The sequence below is a fragment of the Peromyscus eremicus genome, chromosome 20 (assembly GCF_949786415.1).
Source record: "Peromyscus eremicus chromosome 20, PerEre_H2_v1, whole genome shotgun sequence".
Lineage (NCBI taxonomy): Eukaryota > Metazoa > Chordata > Mammalia > Rodentia > Cricetidae > Peromyscus > Peromyscus eremicus.
The window spans coordinates 2,888,382-2,908,401 of NC_081436.1; the positions used below are offsets into that span (position 1 = coordinate 2,888,382).

A 20,020-nucleotide genomic window follows, 5' to 3' on the forward strand; every position below is an offset into this window, starting at 1 on the left:
TGGGTGTCTGGAGCTGGCGAACCAGCAATGAGACTTCGAATTTAGAGAGGAGACAGGAATTAAGTCAACAAGACTGTTGTAGGTTATGGCAGCCACCGTGAAGGGAAGTACAGGGCTATGTGACAGAAGGAACCCGGTCACGTGACAGGGGGCGCCTCTTTGTGGAGCTGAGGACAGCCTAGTGAGACAGATGAGTCAAGGTGAGCCTGTCTGACCCTGGAGTTCCTGGACAGTGCGCTGCACGATCTTGAGAAAGCTGCCAGATGGATTACAGGGCAGCCCTGAAGCAGGGCGTTCATTAGACTGAACTTCAAGAGAGGCCAACGGGGCAGCCAAAGGGAGGGTGTGGCTGAATGCTTCACCACCCATAAGACAGGTCTCAGCCACAGTGAGAGAGGGCAGGGTAGGGCAAGGGATGTGATCTCCAGGAGCCCTTTAGTTCAGATGTGGAGGCAGAGCCTCGGGCCCTTGACTTCAGGGTCAAGAGCCCCATCTTCTGGCCTCTTGTGAGAATTACAAAAGGAAAGCAGGCCAGAGCCAGAGCGGACGAGGCTGCTGCTGAGGGAACCCTGAAGACCCTCTCCTAAGGCTCATCTGTCTTCCCTTCCCAAGCTGGGCTGGCATGGTACCAGGCATCGGCCTTAGTGTAAGACTTACATTCCCTACACTGGTGTAAAAAGTGCAAATGAGTGACTGAGCCTGGCCAGCAAATGCGCCCTGGAGGAGCTGGAAAAAACACTCAACTAAGGAGCCGCACTAGCAGCCCCTTGTGGGGCCTGCAGTTGGCCTGGAACAGGAATAAAGTGGACAGGAAAATGCCAGAACACAAGTGCTGAGACAGAAGCCACACAGGCACGTCAAACTCACAGGACAGTCGATGGGGAGCCACTTGATGGGGTGACCTCATCTAGCCCTTGCCACACCTCGTGAGGTGCATTCCGTCATCCCATTTCACAGATGTGAACCTGGAGCTTAGAGAAGTTGGTGGCCCCGGGTCACCCTGCCAGGGAAGGAAGTGCACGGGGATGCTGGGGGCCGAGGTCAGGTGCGTCTGGTCCAGGAGAGAATCTGCTTATACTCCTCCCAAGGGGCTCCCCTGTCTTATACAGACCCCACCCTCTCTCTATGTCTTCTTGTCTCTGCTTCTCTCTCCTCTCACATTTTGGGAGAAAGAGGGGGATCTTAAAACTCCTGGATACAGGATACATCATTTAAGTCTCTGTCCGGGTGAGTACACAGAGCACACAAATCGGCATACTGTACACAGACGGAGCTAGTTGACAAGGATGGTTCTGAGAAACTCACTGGTGGGCAAGTCCATGACTGCAAATATTGTAAAGTACACTTCACACAAACGGAGTCTACCTACACAAACTAAGAGGACTACCACGTCACTCAGCCATACAATCCTAAAGGATCACCATTGTTCACGTGTTCTATCCTCAACCAAAATGTCTTTGTGTGTGTATGTGAGTATGTAAGTGTGAATGCATGTGAGTGTGACTGTGTATGCATGTGTGTATGTGTATGCATATGTGTGTGAATGTGTATGCATGTGTGAGTATGTGTGAATTGTATGCATGTGTGTGTGAGTATGTGAGTGTAATTGTATTACTGGAAGACATTAGCATTCTCTTAACTAAGAGACAAAATGACAAAAATACAAGAAACAAAGATGAAAATGTTCTATAATTGCAATCAATTTTTTTTTCATCAAAAGCATCTTAATTTTTTCCCATCAGCTTGCTTTTCTGTTCCAGTGCTTGGTATCCAATCAGGTACCTCGCCCACGTTAGGCAAGAGCCTCTACCTCTAGACTGCACCCCAGGCTCTCCAGCTGAATCCTATACCGGATTTTGTTTCTTTGTTTTTTTTATTTGTTTGTTTCTCCCCACTCCTGTGGTGGTATTGTGTTCCCCAAAATATTGTGCACCCTAATAAACTTATCTGGGGTCAGAAACAGAACAGCCATTAGATACAAAGGCTAGAAAATGGTGGCACTCACACCTTTAATCCTAGCTTTCCAGAGGCAGAAATCCATGTGTTCAAGGATACAGCCAAGCATGGTGACTCACGCCTTTAATCCCAGAAAGCAGCCTTTAATCCCAGGGAGTGATGGAAGATAGCAGAAAGGTATATAAGGCCTGAGGACCAGAAACTAGATGCATTTGGCTGGTTAATCTTTCAGGCTTCTAGCAGCACAGTTCAGCTGAAAGCCATTCGGATATGAGGACACAGAGGCTTCCAGTCTGAGGAAACAAGACCAGCTGAGAAGTTGGCCAGGTAAGGTTAGCTGTGGCTTGTTCTGTCTCTCTGACCATCCAGCATTTCACCCCAATAACTGGCCCCGGGTTTGATTTTATTAATAAGAACTTTTTAAGATTCCTGCTACACAGCCCCACTCCCAACCCCACCTCACCCCAGCACTGAGGATTGAACTCAGCACACTGTACATGCTAGGCGAGCACTCTACCAATTGAGCTACATCCCAGCCCTTTCTGTCATCAGGAAAAATGTTGTCTCCTGATAGTCCTCTTAATTACACACCTAAGCCCAAGGAAAGGTTGGAGAAAAGATGGATCCAGGAAAGACTTAATTAGGTCTTGTTCGTGTGCGGTCTGGGAGCACTTCCCGTGGAAGAGACGGCGGGGTGTGTGTGGGGGGGACTTCTTTGTCATGCCAGAAAGGTTAAGCAGGTGCACGATTTGCTTTCAGCCTCTGCCAACTCACAGCCTATCTAACGGGATGAGAGAATGCAATTTTCTTTGTTCACAGCATGCTGCCAACCTGGAACACTACATGTCACAGGAAAGAAAATGAAACGCCACCAAAAAAAAAAAAAAAAACCCTGAGCGCCAGCTCCCGACTGCAGATCACTCCCCCTCACCATCAGCACCATCCAGAGAGCTTCCTTGTGCCCGACTCATTTACACCTTGCTCCAGACAGATTCTGAGAGGAAGCACAGAGGCAAAGACCCGCCCCACCCCACCCCCACCCCCACCCCCGCCTTCTTTGCAACTCTGATTAAGACATCTAGACAGAAGCAGAGGAGGGAGAGGAGAGAGCAGAACACAACAGAAAAACATGTCATAGGAAATTGTCACATGTAAGTGAAGGGCTCAAGAAAAGGAGCTGTGGGACTCCAGGACCCGATGGGAAGCCGGTGGGAACTGGCAAGAAGCAGGTGTTCGCAGAGGACCACTTGCCAAAGCTCTTGATACCAAATCTGAGCCCTTGTATGTTATGCTAAACACATTTGTCTTATCTGTTTCTAACCAAGCCTAACCCTGCTCAGAAATGTTTGTTTAAAGTAGTTTCACTCCATATCTTATCTTCTTGGGATAAGATCTGTGTGTGACACTCAGGCAGGAAGTTCTTGGCTCACTTCTAGCCCTCGGGCCTGGCCTGGCCTTGAGGTGGCAGCGAATCCAACCTCTGTAGAGCTCAGGCAGAGTGTGTGTGTGTGTGTGTGTGTGTGTGTGTGTGTGTGTGTGTGTCTGTCTGTCTGTCTGTGTCTGTGTGTTTGGTGGTGGTGGTGGTGTGTGTGTGTGCTGGTCCTCCTTGGATGGAGGAAGGAAGGAAGAGAAAAGTTGAGTATCTGCCTTTTGACTTCTGGTGAAGATGTTAAGTAGAGCTGGTACTGTCCTCTTGTTCCCATTCGGCAGTTCTGACTGCTGAGCACAGCTAGGGCACAGGTGCTGTGTTTTCCACGCCATCTCCTCACATCTGGAGACTGAGGTGGCACAGCTGGGCGGGGCTCTGTGATCTGGGGAAGCCGGCTGTTCTTCCTGGACTTTCTTGTACACTAGCCAGCAAGGGGGTAAAAGTACATGAGTCCGGCATGCAGAGTACATGTCAGCGTTTCTACCTTTGGACACAGTCAATGCTGGGGACCACTGTGACCTCAGGATGTCCAGGCAGAGGCTGCCATTGCTGTTGATAGCAGGGTGATAGATGTTGGTAGTGAAAGCCCCTTTGGGGGCTTGAACGGATGGTCTGTAGGGAAGTGGATGGTCAGGAAAAAACACCTCCCTGGTAGCACTGCCATTAGCCATCCCCCACGGGTCCTACAGAACACTGAGCAGGAGGAGCCCTCTGTGAGTCAGTGCCTTCTGGATCCCATTCAGAGCCGTGCTCCGGCTGCTCGGGCCTACCAGGCCCCACCAGGCCCCACAGGGCTGCCCGAGGCAGCCAGCCAGGCCACAGGTGTTTCTGTGGGGTTTTTGTCAACTTGAAACAAGCTAGTCATCTGAGATGAGGGGTTTCTCCCCATCAGGTTAGCCTGTAGGCGAGCCTGAGAGACATCACCCTGATTAATGATTGATGTAGGAAGACTTAGCCTATTGTGGATGGGACCACCCTCGGTTGGTGATCCAGGGCTGATAAGAAAACAGGCTGAAGAAAACTATGAGAGCAAGTCCACTGCTAAGTAGCCTTCCTCCATGATCTCTGCTTCTGTTCCTGCCTCCAGGCTCCCGCCCTGACTCCTCATGCACGTCTTTTATTCCAGCACTCAGGAAGCATAGGCAGGCAGATCTCTTGGTTCGAGGCCAGCCTGGTCTACATAGAGAGTTCTAATGACGGTGAGGACAACATAGAGAGACCCTATCTCAAAAAACCCATAAATAAATATTACACACACACACACACACACACACTTAACAATGCATTTCACTTAATTGTGTGGTTTCCTACAAATATAACTCCAATTGGCCTGAACCGTGAAAATCACAGTCCCCTTGAGCGGTTCACTCCCACCACCACAAGGCCAAGCCTGGGCGTGATTCCTTCTCTGCCGATGAGAGTTTCATGTCTCTTTCTTTTTCCAGTGCTGAGGACCAAACCCAAGTGTTTGTTTGGAGCCTCTAGCTCACCCCTGCATGATCCGAGAAGCCCCAATCCTCTCTCTGTCCCATGTGGGAGGCCAGCTCCCACCTTTTCCAGGGTTCCTATGAGGAGGAGAGAGGGATAAGAAACTTTTAGATAGAGCCGGGTGGCGGTGGCGCACGCCTTTGATCCCAGCACTCAGGAGGCAGAGCCAGGCAGATCTCTGTGAGTTCGAGGCCAGCCTGGGCTACAGAATGAGATCTAGGACAGGCACTAAAACTACACATAGAAACCCTGTCCTGAAAAAAACAAAAAAAAAAAAAAAGAGAAACTTTTAGATAGAAAGATAGTGAAGAGGAGACAGAAACACTGGATAGCTTCGGGAGGACCTAGGCCAAAACCCAAGGGCCTTTTCCTTATTCAAAAGGCTTTTTATAACATGCCAAAAGACCGCCCCCTTGCTAGATCAAAGCACACCATACAGCCAAGTGTAGCCCCTTCCAAACACCTGGTAACCACACCATGGTCAAATCATCCCCTTAAACTGTCCTGCTGGGTAGAGCAGGCTCAGATCCTCTGACCCTGAGTAATTTGGGCCTCCACACTCCCACTCCAAACCCTGCCTATTCAGACAGTCTCCAACAAAGGAAAGGCACCAAAAGGCCCAGTTCCGAGTTCTTGGTGGCTACCGCAGCTTCCTCCCTGAAGTTGCCAGCGCCCATGTCCCAGCCTAAGCGGTCAGCTTTTGACCATACTTGGGCACACCCCCCAGCTTGTGGTTGACACATCATCACCCCTCACCTACAACCTATAAAATCTCCCTGCTTTCATCTGGGGGCACAACTCCTCCGGCCCTGACCTCTGGGACCTAAGCACCTGCCCAGGAGTTGCATTGTTCAAATAAACATGTTGTTATACTTTTTCAATTCGGCTTGATCTGGCTTACTGCATCAGTGGAGAAACCTATTATGGGGATGGGGCAGGGAACCTATTACCGAGACCTTGGACTTGCTAGGCAAGCATTCTACCATTGAGCTGCAACCCCAGCCCCATAATTTCCACTTTGAAAAGTCTATCCGTGACACACATAAGCTTACTGAACAAATTCTCACAACGTTCTGAAAATAACCGTGACGACTACTTGCCTCTAGAAGCACGATGTCTGGCGTAGACATAAATCCAATCCAGGCCTCTCTTCCAGTGCTACAGCCCCCGAGGCCTTCTATTTTGCAGTTAATAAGAAAGAAGAGAGAGTCAGTCAAACGTCTGGGCTGGAGCACAGGGGATCAGGCGTAGACGGTGACCCTATTGCCCTGATGTATCTTTCCCTATGGCCTTTTGCCAAACAGAAAAGGCCAGACTCCTTTCACAGGAGGCAGATTGCTCCGGTCTCTTCTGCCCCTCAACAGATAAAAGGAGCAAGTATTTGCCAGATTCACCAGAAACCACAAAGGAAAAAAAAAGTCCGACTCAGGGACTGGGGTGTAGCTTAGAGGAGGAACACTTGCTAGTGTGGACGAGGCTTGGTTTGACTATTAGTATGTGGGGCGGGAGCCTCTAGTCTTGAAACACATTGGAGTCAGACGTGATGGATAACGCCTATAATCCCAGCACGGAGAGGCTGAGGCAGGGAGATGGGGAGTTCCAGGCCAGGCTACAGAGTGAAGCCCTATTAAAACAATCAAAAAGCCCTCAGCTGGGTCTCCGGGAGGTGGGCGGGGCTAGACTAGCCCCTTTAGAACCTGTATGTCAGTCCCCGTCTCTCCAGAACTTCTTGCCCTTAGCCCTAGAAGAGGGAGACTTAAAAGTCCTACAAACCATTTTCTAGTACCATTTTTTTCCCCACAGCGACCCAGAAAAGGAGCCATCCAGGCACCCCGGGACACCTGACAATGACAGCCCCTTCCCAGGATCAACTGGCCTCACTGGAACTTCTGCCTGTCCAGGGGTTCTCAACCTTCCTAAGGCAGCGACAACATGCCCAGCTTTTCCATGGAACTCCTCCAGTCCTCCGGTCCTTGCGCCTGCACGGCATTTCACCCACAGTCATTTCCTTGGTGCCCCTTGGGATCCTCGTCAGAGCTGGCAGCTTTCTCGGGCAGAATTCCCAGAGATAATGTTCGGTTGGAACCTCCAGCTTGCTCCTGCACGATCTGGAAAGCCCCATTCCTCTCTCTTTCTCTTTCTCTCTCTCTCTCTCTCTCTCTCTCTCTCTCTCTCTCTCTCTCTCTCTCCCTCCCCCTCCCCCCCCCTCCAAACCTTGCCCCCCACTCAGAGAATCTCCAAGGAAGAAAAGGCATCAGAAAGCCCAGTTAGGCATTCTTGCCGATTATCACAATTTCCTCCCCTGTTGCCTCCAGCAGCCCAAACCCCTTGCCTAAGTGGTCAGTTTTTGACCATACTTGGGCACAAACCCAGCTTGTGGCAGACCGTCATCATCCCTCACCTACAACCTATAAAGTCTCCCTGCTTTAGCTCAGGGGTGTAGCTTCTCCAGCTTCAATCTCTGGGGCTAGAGAACTTGCCTGGGAGTTGCTTTGCTCAAACCTGTTGTTATACTTTTTCAGTTCGGCTTGATCTGGCCTACTGGTCAGCAGAGAAACTTAATATCGAGAGGCAGAAAAACCTATTAGATAGGAATGCAAATTCTCTGCTTCTTCTGGCCCACTTATACAGAAACAAGGAGACTGACTGCTGCTGTCCCTGCCACGTCCTGGTTGGGTTTTGTTGTTATGTCAACGTGAGGCAAACTAGAGTTCTATGTGAAGAACCTCAATTAAGAAAAATTGGCCTGGAGGCATGTCTGTAGGCCATTTTCTTGATTATGCTTGATGTGCAAGGGCCCAGCTCACTGTAAGTAGTGCCAGCCCTGGGCAGGTGGTCATGGGTTACATAAAAAAGCCAGCTGAGCCGGGCGTTGGTGGCGCACGCCTTTAATCCCAGCACTCGGGAGGCAGAGCCAGGCGGATCTCTGTGAGTTCGAGGCCGGCCTGGGCTACCAAGTGAGTTCCAGGAAAGGCGCAAAGCTACACAAAGAAACCCTGTCTCGAAAAACCAAAAAAAAAAAAAAAAAAAAAAAAGCCAGCTGAGTGAGCCATAGAAAGCAACTCAGTAAGAGAGTAAGTCAGTGTTTGTCCACGGCCTCTGCTTCAGGTCCTGCCTCCAGGTTCCTGGCCCGAGTTCCTGCCCTGATGTCCCCTCATAGTGGACTGTAAGCTGTAAGGTGGTAAAATAAACCCTTTCCTCCCCAAGTTTCTTTTCCCGGTGTTGTTTGTCACAGCAACACAAAGCAGACTAATGTACATCACCACCCTGCTCCCTACTTCTGAGATAGAGAGGAAATACGCTCATGACCCACTTACATCACCTCAGCTGTTTTCTGTCCTGTATGTCTCCAGGGAGACAAGAAGCCCAATTGGTTTAATGCCATATGATCTACCACACTCACGCCACATTTTGCCACCGTAATTTAATTTATTATAGATATTGTGACATGGATCTGTTTTTTCTGAGTAGGTCCTCTCTTACATCCATTATCTGGCAATTAACTCTCTAATTGATAAGGACTGGAACTTTTCACATTTTTCCCCCTACAAATGGATAATGTTTACACATGGGGTGTGAATCAAAAACATTAAGAATGGCCGGGCGGTGGTGGCGCATGCCTTTAATCCCAGCACTCGGGAGGCAGAGCCAGGCGGATCTCTGTGAGTTCGAGGCCAGCCTGGGCTACCAAGTGAGTTCCAGGAAAGGCGCAAAGCTACACAGAGAAACCCTGTCTCAAAAAACCAAAAAAAAAAAAAAAAAAACATTAAGAATGGCTTTTTTAGTTTTGTGTTTATGGGAGGTTGGTTTCCTTTTGTTTTGTTGAGGCTGGTTGGTTTGGGTTTTGTTTTGTTTCTTCATCTTGAGGACAATCTTGTCAGAGTTAAAAGAAAGCACCAAGGTGGGCAAGCTGTAAGTCCCAGCAGCTGGGGGGCATGGGGCGGGGGAGACAGAGTGGTGCATGGGGCGGGGGCGGGGGGGGGGGGGGGTGCGTGTGCTGTGTGCATGCGGCCACACAGCAGAAAGTGAAGAGGATGAGGCTGGGTTCAAGTTTCAGAGGAAGAGTGGAAACACCCAAAGTACCAGAGAAACATACGGAAGCTCTAGCCAGCATCCAAAAGAAAAAAAGAGACAGGAAAAAAAGGCGGGGGAGGTTTTACAGGCATGACTACAGATACACATAAAGCAGGTTACGTTTGTTTACGTACAATAGAGGAGACCCAAGGAATGAGGAGTCCCACAGAACATCCACAGCACCGAGGAAATGGAAATGGTTTGCAGCAGGAGACTACCCTGCAGTGCAGCCTGAGGTATAGAGGGAAAACACACACACACACACACACACACACACACACACACACACACACACACGTCTGCCTCTGCTCACAGATGAGCACCAGAGAACGCAGGAATATTATACACACAGGCTTTTCTCTTCCACAGAGGGACTTCACCCAAAAGTCTGGCGTGGATGCTGTTTATAGAACCAGGCCTCCCCCAAATCTCCCGGACTCCTGAGACAATAGAAAACATTCCTACGAAAAGAGGTCCCAGTACTGTGCAAAACAGTCTATATGATGCTTATTCCAGATCCTTCCTCCTTGACCCTTATCCTGAGCATTGTTAGTCAATGGAGCCCATTCATATATATATATATAAAATTATATATATATAATTTTGGTATTTAGTGTACATTGGTGTTTTGCATGTATATCTGTGTAGGGGTGTTAGATCCCCTGGAACAGGAGTTACAGACAGTTGTGAGCTGCCATGTGGGTGCTGGGAATTGAACCCAGGTCCTGTGGAAGAGTGGCCAGTGCTCTTAACTGCTGAGCCATCTCTCCAGCCCCAGAGCCCATTCTTATGGAAGAGGTCACAGGTACTTTGCAAAAGACATGCTCTATGCAAAGGAGTCTTGATGTGATCATGCCTTGAGCTTTGTTGTGATCATTGGCACAAGGAAACTTTTTTCAAAAGCGTGCTGTGCTTAAATATGCCAAATGTAAGCCGCTAGGGGCCAGACTAGAAGTTTGAACCAGCCTAGGTAACTAATTCATGCTGAACGGGATTTCTTTCTTGACAATCTTAGGTCATTCCACAGCTGGCCATGGCGTTTGCAGGGATTCACACACACACACACACACACACACACACACTCACAAGAGACTTAGGTAGGCAGACTCCAGGTACCCTGGACCAGCCTCTTGCCTCTCTATTTGAAGATCATCTCCACTCACAACAGAAAAGACCAGTTCTGCAGTCTTCCATCCATTGCTAAGACCTACCTAGGGATTTGCTGTGGGACAGTCTTTCTGTACGCTGTGAATATGTGTTGCTCTCATTGGCTGATAAATAAAGCTGTTTTGGCCAATAGCCAGGCAGGATAAGTTTAGGTGATACAATCAAACTGGAGATGAAGAAGGGCGGGGTTGGGGGCAGACACCAGCCAGCTGCCGAGGAAGCAAGACATGTAGAATATGAGGTAACAAGCCACAAGCCTCGTGGCAAAGCATAGATAAGAAATATGGCCGGGCGGTGGTGGCGCACGCCTTTAATCCCAGCACTCGGGAGGCAGAGCCAGGCGGATCTCTGTGAGTTCGAGGCCAGCCTTGTCTCCAAAGCGAGTTCCAGGAAAGGCGCAAAGCTACACAGAGAAACCCTGTCTCGAAAAACCAAAAAAAAAAAAAAAAAAAAAAGAAAAAGAAATATGGGCTAATTTAAATGTAAGGGTTAACTAGTAATAAGCCTGAGCCATGGGCCAAACATTTACAATTAATATAAGCCTCTAAGTGATTATTTGGAAATGGCTGCAGGACAGGGTGGGACAGAGAAAAGCCTCGGTTTAAAGGGATCTGCTTGGTTCACAGCCTCAAAAGACAGCAGGTCATCCCAACAATGTCTCTACACTACTCCAGTGAGTAACCACTCAGGTCCTGTGCCCCAGAGGCATCATTTCCTAAGTGTTTAATGGAGGCTTCAGTCTGCTTCCTCTTTACTGGGCCTGAGTTTGAGAAAACATACACAACTCTCTTGTTTTTATTTTTTTAACCTACTTCCCTATAGCAATGTTAGTATAATAGTTCTTGTTATTTTTGGTCATATTCTTTTAGTTGAAAGTGCCAGAAACAAACACATTTCCACCATTCAATGGAATTCTCATCAAAATTCCAATGCCATTCTTCTCAGAAATAGAAAAAAAAATCCTAAAATATACACAGAAGCACCAAAGACCATAAAAAGATAAAGAAATATCAAGTGAAAAGAGTAACTCTGGAAGTATGGTCACATCTGACTTCAAGTTCTACTACAAAGTCAAAGTAACAAAAACAGTGTAACACCAGCTGAGGAAATAATCAAGTTAAGCCTATAGAACAAGAAAAAAATCTTTGCCAACTATACATTAGAAAGGGGATTAATATCTAAAGTATATAAAGAACTCAAAAAAAAACCTAAACACCAAGAAATCAAACAATACAATAAAAAAACAAGCTAATCAATAAACTGACATTCTCAAGTGATAAAGTATAAATGGCCAAATGAACATACAGATGGTCAATATCACTAAGCACCGGGGAAATGAAAACTAAAACCTACATTGAGATTTCATCTTACCCTGTTAGAATGGTAATCATGAAGAAAACAAGCAAGGGCTGGAGAGACGGCTCAGTGGTTAAGAGCACTGGCTGCTCTTCCAGAGGACCCAGGTTCAATTCCCAGCACCTACATGGTGGTTCAGAACCATTTGTGGCTCCAGTTCCAGAGGACCTGATGCTCTCTTCTGGCTTCCATAGGTACCAAGCACACATGTGGTGTGCAGATGTACATGCAGGCAAAACATTAATGCACATAAAATAAAAATTTCTAAATATAGAAAACAAACAACAGGCCACCAAAAGGGTTCCATGGGTAAAGTTGGTTGCCACCAAGTCCTCAGGATCCACATAGTCCTTTGTATGCACTGTGGCATGCATGCTCTCGTGTGTGTACACACACACCTTCATACATACTAAATGAGTAAATGTAATTTAAAAAATAAACATCAAATGCTAGTGAGAATGCCAAGAAACAAAACCTTATACACTGCTGGTGGAGTGCATACACACTGCTGGTACACACACTGCTGGTACACACACTGCTGGTATATACACTGCCGGTGGAGTGCATACACACTGCCAGTACACACACTGCTGGTGGAGTGCATACACACTGCTGGTGGAGTGCATACACACTGCTGGTGGAGTGCATACACACTGCTGGTATACACACTGCTGGCATACACACTGCTGGTATACACACTGCTGGTATGCACACTGCTGGTATACACACTGCTGGTATACACACTACTGGTATGCACACTGCTGGTATACACACTGCTGGCATACACACTGCTGGCATACACACTGCTGGTGGAGTGCATACACACTGCTGGTATACACACTGCTGGCATATACACTGCTGGTACACACACTGCTGGTGGAGTGCATACACACTGCTGGTGGAGTGCATACACACTGCTGGTATACACACTGCTGGCATACACACTACTGGTATACACACTGCTGGTATACACACTGCTGGTATACACACTGCTGGTGGAGTGCATACACACTGCTGGTGGAGTGCATACACACTGCTGGTGGAGTGCATACACACTGCTGGTATACACACTGCTGGTGGGGTGCATATCAGTCCAGCCACTATGGAAATCAGTATGGTAATTTCTCAAAAAACTAAAACCAAATATGACCCACCTACAGCACTTCTGGACATTTACCCAAAGGTCTCCAAGCCAATATGTCACCGGGATACTTGCAGATCCATTTACTGCAGCACTGTTCACAACAGCTAACATCAGATGTCCATCAACAGAAGAATAGATAAGGAAAATATGACACATAGCTATATTATACACACACTCACACATACATACATACATGCACATGGTAGAATTTGTTCAGTCATAAGAACACAATTACGTTGTTGTGGAATATTATTGTAAAGTGTGTTGCAATTTTTCCTGCTGCTTTTGTTAACAATGCAAAGATGTGTTGCTTTTGTTTGATTAAATAAAGTTAACCTGCGATCAGAAGGCTGAGTCAGCAAGTAGTCGACAGGAAGCGGTAGGGAGGAACCAGGGCTCTGGGTGAGGGCTGAGCAGAAGGACACTCTGGCAGAGGGAGAAGGTCAGCTACTTGCTATTCAGCCTCTCTGAGCTAGCAGAATTCCACCTCAACCTTTGAATTCTGAGTTCTGTAGAGGGATAGAGATCTAGATAAGGTTTCCTTTAATAGTTTTGAAAGAATTGATGCCTGAGGGAACAGAAGCCCTCAGGTTGCGGCCTAATCTCTGCTGGTAGCTGCCAAGTTGCTGTCCCTGGTTAGGACAGCAGTTGCTTAAGGGGAAATCACTGTAAGTAATAAAAAAAACAGTCAACAACATTATGTCATTTGCATAACAGTGGATGCAACTGAATGCTATTATGTTAAGCAAAATAAGCCAGATTCAAATGTTTTCTCTATCTGGTTCTCTATTCAAATAGAAGAGCTATTATCATAGATTCAATATAAATACATAAAACCATCATGTCTCTGTGAGATGACAGCAGAAGAGAACTAACTGCCTAGAGGCATGAAGGGGACTAACAGGACGGGGAGGGGAAGGAGGTGTGAGTAGGACTGTGGGCGGGACTTGTATGAAATTGTCTTATAAAAACTGCACCATTGAGTGCTGCGTGGAGACCGCTAGCCTGTGTCTCACAGCTATGCCGCTGGGGCTGTCAATATGGCCCCTTACAAAGCCACTGACTCAATGCGCGAGCAGTTCCGGAGGTCCTTGTGGAGAAGTTGGGAGGCGGGCTTGCTGAACCGCTGACAGAGTTTGGGTAGCCTTGTTTGAAGAACCAGAGAAGCCCACGGTGCTATGGATTTTTAAAAGCATCACTTAGTAGCTGCTACCCCGGAAAACCCAGAAATAGAGCTGCTTCGCCTAGAATTGGCAGATATGAAAGAGAAGTATGAAGCTGCTACAGAAGAAGATAAAAACCTGAAAGCAAAGCTTGCTCAGGATGAGCCACCTCAGGAGGAGAAGTGTGCTGAACAGGATTCTTCTCAGCTGAAAAGACGCTGAAAACTGGTTTTGTATCACTTGGACAGCTTCTGTAGTATATAATATTTCCTGAAAAGATGCTATAAACTTTTAATATGCTAAATCCACTCATCACACTTTAATGTTATAAACACATATACATAGAGTCACCAATAAAAACTCAATATAACTTTCTTTGGGTCTTAAAGCAGGAGACTCCAAAGTAGATCTTAAAGAAAAGCTAAAGAGCCACATAACTTTTCACCTTCAAAGACGTTTTATTTATTATCCAATCAGGAATGATAGTACTGGTTTGTATTTTAGCTAGGAGATTTAGCATGGAGCTGTTCCTTGGTTGAGGGCTTGTGGGCACACTCATTCTCGACAGTGTATTCCCAGTGGATAGCTGGACAGACTTGTGATGTACGATGCTTCTGCATCACTCCCATGTATCTTCTGCTCCTTATACTGTACGGAACAAATAACTCTTCTCTGCTACCACTTTGCCTTAGATAACGTTGTGTGTGTGCTGGTGTGACCTCTGACACCACGGTTCCTGTCTACGCCGTCACGCCCCTCTGATAATGCTGCCCTGCTGTGCCGTGGGGTTCAGTGCGTCCTGGTTGCACGTCCATCTGTGTTGTTTCCAGTTTGCTTAACGCTGCAGCTACTGATGGTAATTTACACAGCTTCCCACAGGACTACGTGCTTACCCTGCCTCACTCAGATCCTTAGTTGAGCACACAAGAGAGATAATATAAAATTCTGGGTTCACGCACAAGCTGGGGTGGGAAGGGGGACGAACCATTATGTCACAGATGATTATGTCATTATACAGTGCTTTTAAAAATCCCTTCAAAGGTATTTTTTGAGCCTTGGATTAATTTTATCTTTACTATCCCTGTGAGGGGAAGTTGGGTGCTGAATTGTTAGGCCCCAAACTGACACTTACATGAAGTTGTTGCTAACTGTAGACCCCTGGGCAGGTCAGTTCATGGCCTGGAGATTCACTTTCCCCATCTGTACCATGAGAATCTGTGCTGCCTACCCTACAGGGGCTGGTGTGAGGTCAAATGAGATAATGTACACGAAAGATCTGTAAACAGTAAAGTACCGAAAAAGAAAAGAAAAGCCGTACCACCTAACTTCAGTGAGTATTTGTGCCGACAGAAAAGTTTAACCACCAGGGAGTGAAAGTGTCAAAGAGAAGAAAGGAAGAACATGAAGTGGAAACAGAAGAAGTAAATATAAGAATAATGAATTCTGCCAGGCCATGGTGGCGCACGCCTTTAATCCCAGCACTGGGAGGCAGAGCCAGGCAGATCTCTGTGAGTTCAAGGCCAGCCTGGTCTACAGAGTGAGTTCCAGGACAGGCACCAAAACTACACAGAGAAATCCTGTCTCGAAAAACCAAAAAAAAAAAAAAAAAAAAAAAAAAAAGAATAATGAATTCCAGGTACAGCAGGATCCAGGGGTCAAAAGATGTCCTTGGGGCCGGGCGGCAGTGGCGCACGCCTTTAATCCCAGCACTTGGGAGGCAGAGGCAGGCAGATCTCTGTGAGTTGGAGGCCACCTGGTCTACAAAGCGAGATCCAGGAAATGCGCAAAGCTACACAGAGAAAACCCTGTCACCCAAAAAAAAAAAAAAAAAAAATGTCCTTGGGTCCTCCCAACCTTCAACGTCTTGCCTTGCCTTCTCGATTGGAGCTACATTCGGTTTGCCTATCCTTCCTCATGTAACTGTAAAGACGACCACTCTACACTTCCACCTCCAGCCTCCCCAGCTGGTTATCCCACCAGTGGTGATGGGAGGAGAGGAGCAAGTCTCTTTCTTCTTGACTCAGAACATAACCCAAGGAAGACCAAGGGACCTGGCTCCAGCCATATGCAAACCCTAAGCCAGTTGCGGTGACCAAAAGATCACAGACCTGCTCCCGCCGATCTGAGCTTCACATGAACTAAGGAGCAAAGGCAGGCAGCCCTGTTCTCATGGAGCCCAGCTCCCCACACTCTTAGTCGACAGTTAACGCCACAGACCAGCAATTCCCTGTCCGACAGGCAGCCCCAAGGCCCATCCATCCCTGCATGTAGCTCCTCACGTATTTGTGTCTTTCTGTAACAGAAAGCTGAAGCCAGGCCGGGTGTTGGTGGCACAGGCCTTTAATCCCAGCACTTGGGAGGCAGAGCCAGGCGGATCGCTGTGAGTTCAAGGCCAGCCTAGTCTACAGAGCTAGTTCCAAGAAAGGCACAAAGCTACACAGAGAAACCCTATCTCGAAATACAAAACAAAAAAACAACAACAACAAAAAAAAAAAAAAAAAAGAAAGCTGAAGCCATTACTAAACAGGAAGGGCAGATAGTCTAGCTTCATCCCCCCCCAGCCCACATCCCTTGCCTGCCCTCAGGCAAAGATCACTGTGGCCCCCAGAAATGAGAACCCGAAGTCCCCCCAGCTGTGGCTGCCACAGGTTGTACGGATTGCCCTTGCCCAAGCTTAGCTCCCACCAGCTGCCCCGATCAGAGGTCTGCATCTGCCGGAGGAGGTGGGGCTGTTCAGTCTGCACAGGAAGACTATTGGCTAACAAGGGCCAGGCTTGGACTTCAGACCTGGTAGCAAAGCCAGAGTAATGAGGAACTTCCGTTGCTATGAGGTGTGCCACAGCTGGAGTACAAAACCAGAGGACATCCTGGCAGGTACCTGGACATCCCCCCAACAACGGCCACCTCACCAACCCCTAAGGGGTGTTTCTCTGGGAAGTGACATGAGAGGCCATGTGTTACACAATATTTGATCACACTGTGATACCCCAAGACTGTGTTAATAGAGTTAACCTTGAATTGGGGCGGAGCCAGCGACTAGTTGACAAGAATTAGCCATAGAGAAGATGGAGGACCCAGGATATGCATAGAGAGGCCCAGGAAAGAGTCGGGAGGGACTTGGAGATTCGTGGGCTTTTCTTGGTCCCTTTGGGTCTGGGAAGTGTGGAGGGAAAGTCAGCTGGCCACTCCTCTGCCGATTTTTTGATCTATAAGGTTTTCACCCCAATATCTGACTCCTGCATCTTTACTGATAATAGAACAACTTAGAAAAAACACCAGCCATGGGGGGCAGATGTCACCCTCTTAACTGCACCCTTGTCTTGTCCTCTGTGTTAGCCGCTCTGGAAGCAAACCCAAATGAAAGAACTTTATTTCTAAGATTTATTTTTTATCTTTACGTGTGTGTGTGTGTGTGTGTGTGTGTGTGTGTGTGTGTGTGTGTGTGTTTACACCAGATCTCCTGGAGCTGTAGTTACAGGCAGCTCTGAGTCTAAGCCACCTGCCATGGGTGTTTGGAATGGAAGTCAGGCCCTCTACAAGAGCGGCAGACAATCCGGACAGCTCAACCATCCCCAGCCCCACCCCCACAAGGGACAGCACTTTAAGTGGTATATCCTGGTGTTCATACCTGTCCAATCTAACCTCCAGGCTCAGCCAAGCCCACCAGCAAGCTGTGGGAGGTTCCGCTCAGTCTCTGAAAATGAGGAAGTAAAAGATTTCAGTTAGAATCGTGGGCACAGATCCTATGCACTGGCTCCTCAGGGCCTTCTTGTCAGGCCCAGGATACTCGAAGGCCTTTAGTCTCCTTGGGGGGAGGCGGGGGTGAGAGGTGCTGATGGGTGCTGTTGGGGAATGTTTGTTTACACTGGGTGAAGATGTGTCACTGTGATTGGTTCAATAAAGAGCTGACCGACCAATAGCTAGGCAGAAGAGACTAGGCAGGACTTCCAGGGAAAGAGAGGAACTCGGGATGAATGTAGGCCCTCAAGACACACCAGTAAGACATTAAAGAAGTCAGACATAAGGAACAGAGGAGAGGTAACGGAGCCATGTGGCAGAATGCAGATTAATAGAAACAAGTGAATCTGAGTTATAAGAGCTAGTTGGGAAAAGGCCTAAGCTAAAGCCAAGCTTTCGTAATTAATAAGTCTCCCTGTTATTTGTGAGCTGGTGGCTGAACAGAAAGTCCAACTACAGGCTGCCTCTGTTGCTGCTGCAGTTGAACACACAACGTTCACTCTCTGAACACTGTCCACACAGCATGCAGACATTGTCTCATCTAAATTTCACAACAAATCATATCCATAACCGCTTTTTAAGAAAGAACACAGGTTAAGACACCTGTCCACAGACACAAAACTGGCAGCTAACTGAAGGGTTTCCTGGAACCCACAGAATCTCCTTTGACTGGGGAGGGGAGGGGGAGTTCTCCCAGGTTTCCCATCCCCAGGCACGGCTCTCTCCCATAGCATCTGCTGAGACATAATCCCGTGACGGGCAGTTGTAATAACCTAGAACCTCCAGAATGTTCCCTTGTTATCAAGTCTGTTTCCAAACCCAAGATGGGTGCAAACCCCAGCTCCAGGATTTTACCCACTTTCTGGGATCTAGAGTGACATGCACAGCCCCCACTCCCACCCACATGGCTTTCAAGATCACTGGAATTAAAAGACTCACTCACATAAACGTCCACTGGTTCCCCAGGTGTCCCAGTTGGGTCTGTTTTGTGATAAACACCACGACCAAAAGCAACCTGGGGAAGGAAAGGATTTACCTGAATTCCTCCTTATAGTCCATCATTGAGAGAAGCCAAGTAGGCGCTTGAGGGAGGTACCTGGGGGTGGTTTGAATGAAAAATGTCCCCATAGGCTCCGGCGTTTGAAAACTTGGTTCCTAGTGGGTGACACTGTTTGGGGAGGTCTAGGTGGTGTGACCTTGCTGGACAAAGCACGTGACTGGGGCGGACTCTGAGATTTTACACCCTCTCTCAGCTTCCTGCCCGGCCGCCATGGCTGCTCCTCTCTGCTTCGCCTCCCTGCCAAGGCGACTTCTCCTCGCTCTGGAACCCAAGCCCAAGCAAACCTCTTTTTTCCATAATTGTCTTCAGTTGTGGGATTTTATCACAGCAACAGAAAAAAAACGACTAATACAAACTTGGAGTCAGGAACTAAAGCAGAGGCCACAGAGCAACAGAAAAAAAACGACTAATACAAACTTGGAGTCAGGAACTAAAGCGGAGGCCACAGAGCAAGGCTGCTTACCACCGGCTTACTCACGTACCTCTCTTAGACAGACAGACCTGCCCATCCAGGGGTGGTGGGACAATGGGCTGGGCCTTTTACAGCAATTGGCAATCTAGAAAATGCCTCACAGATACGCCCACAGGCCAATCTGATGGAGGCAATTCCTCAATTGAGGTTCTCTCTTCTCAGGCACTTCATGTTGACTACCAAGATTAGCCGTCCAACCACATAGTTATCCCCATCGCTTCTTTCCAGACTCTGCAGAAGATCTTAATTTTAATCACCTCAAAGCACAATCCACGGCCCTGGGAGGAGAAACCGGTCATTTGGGCCGATGTTCCCCGTTTTTCCCTCTTTGGTTTTGGCTTTGGCTGTCACAGCTGGCTGTGAATTATCTCATATGACAAACACCAAGGTGGGTGGATCCTACGAACAATGTAAACTCCAGCTCTGCTGATCAGCAGGAATCAATCCTGGTCAGCCTCTTCACACTCTCACTCTCGCAGCTCTCCCGTGGCCTTTGCCCTCAGGGAGTTCCTGAGAGCCTGCCCGTTTTCCCCTTTTCTGGTGCTAGGCTTTGTGCCAGGGCCTCAGACATCCCGGTCAATGCTTTTCTACTGAGCTACCTCCCCACTGTGCCTTATTGTATTGTGGAGGGCCCCCAGACAGCTTGACCACACAGCTGCCAGGACAGGGCCCCGGCCCAGCTTCTGGGACAGGCTCACTGGCAGGCAGCACCCAGACCCAGGAAAAGCCATATGCTGACCCCACCCAGGGAGAGCCTACCTCTAAGGGGAAGTACCTGACATCCCAAACATTCCAACCATTAGATAAAGTTAGATAAGATAGCCAGATGTCCCTGAGTCTAGCACACACCTGTTTTTGTTTTACAGACACCCCTAGACAAATGTCAGCCAATCAGGGTCCTGAACCCTGGAAATCCCCTCACCTCAGCCTCTGCTATGATAAAATCCCTACCCTGCCTGGGCTCAGGGCTCTC

General features: G+C 48.0%; 1 pseudogene; it reads left to right on the plus strand.

The window, feature by feature from the left end:
- The first annotated feature begins 13,654 nt into the window (after window positions 1–13,654).
- On the plus strand, window positions 13,655–13,999 carry LOC131897096 (c-Myc-binding protein-like; annotated as a pseudogene).
- Window positions 14,000–20,020: the final 6,021 nt, after the last annotated feature.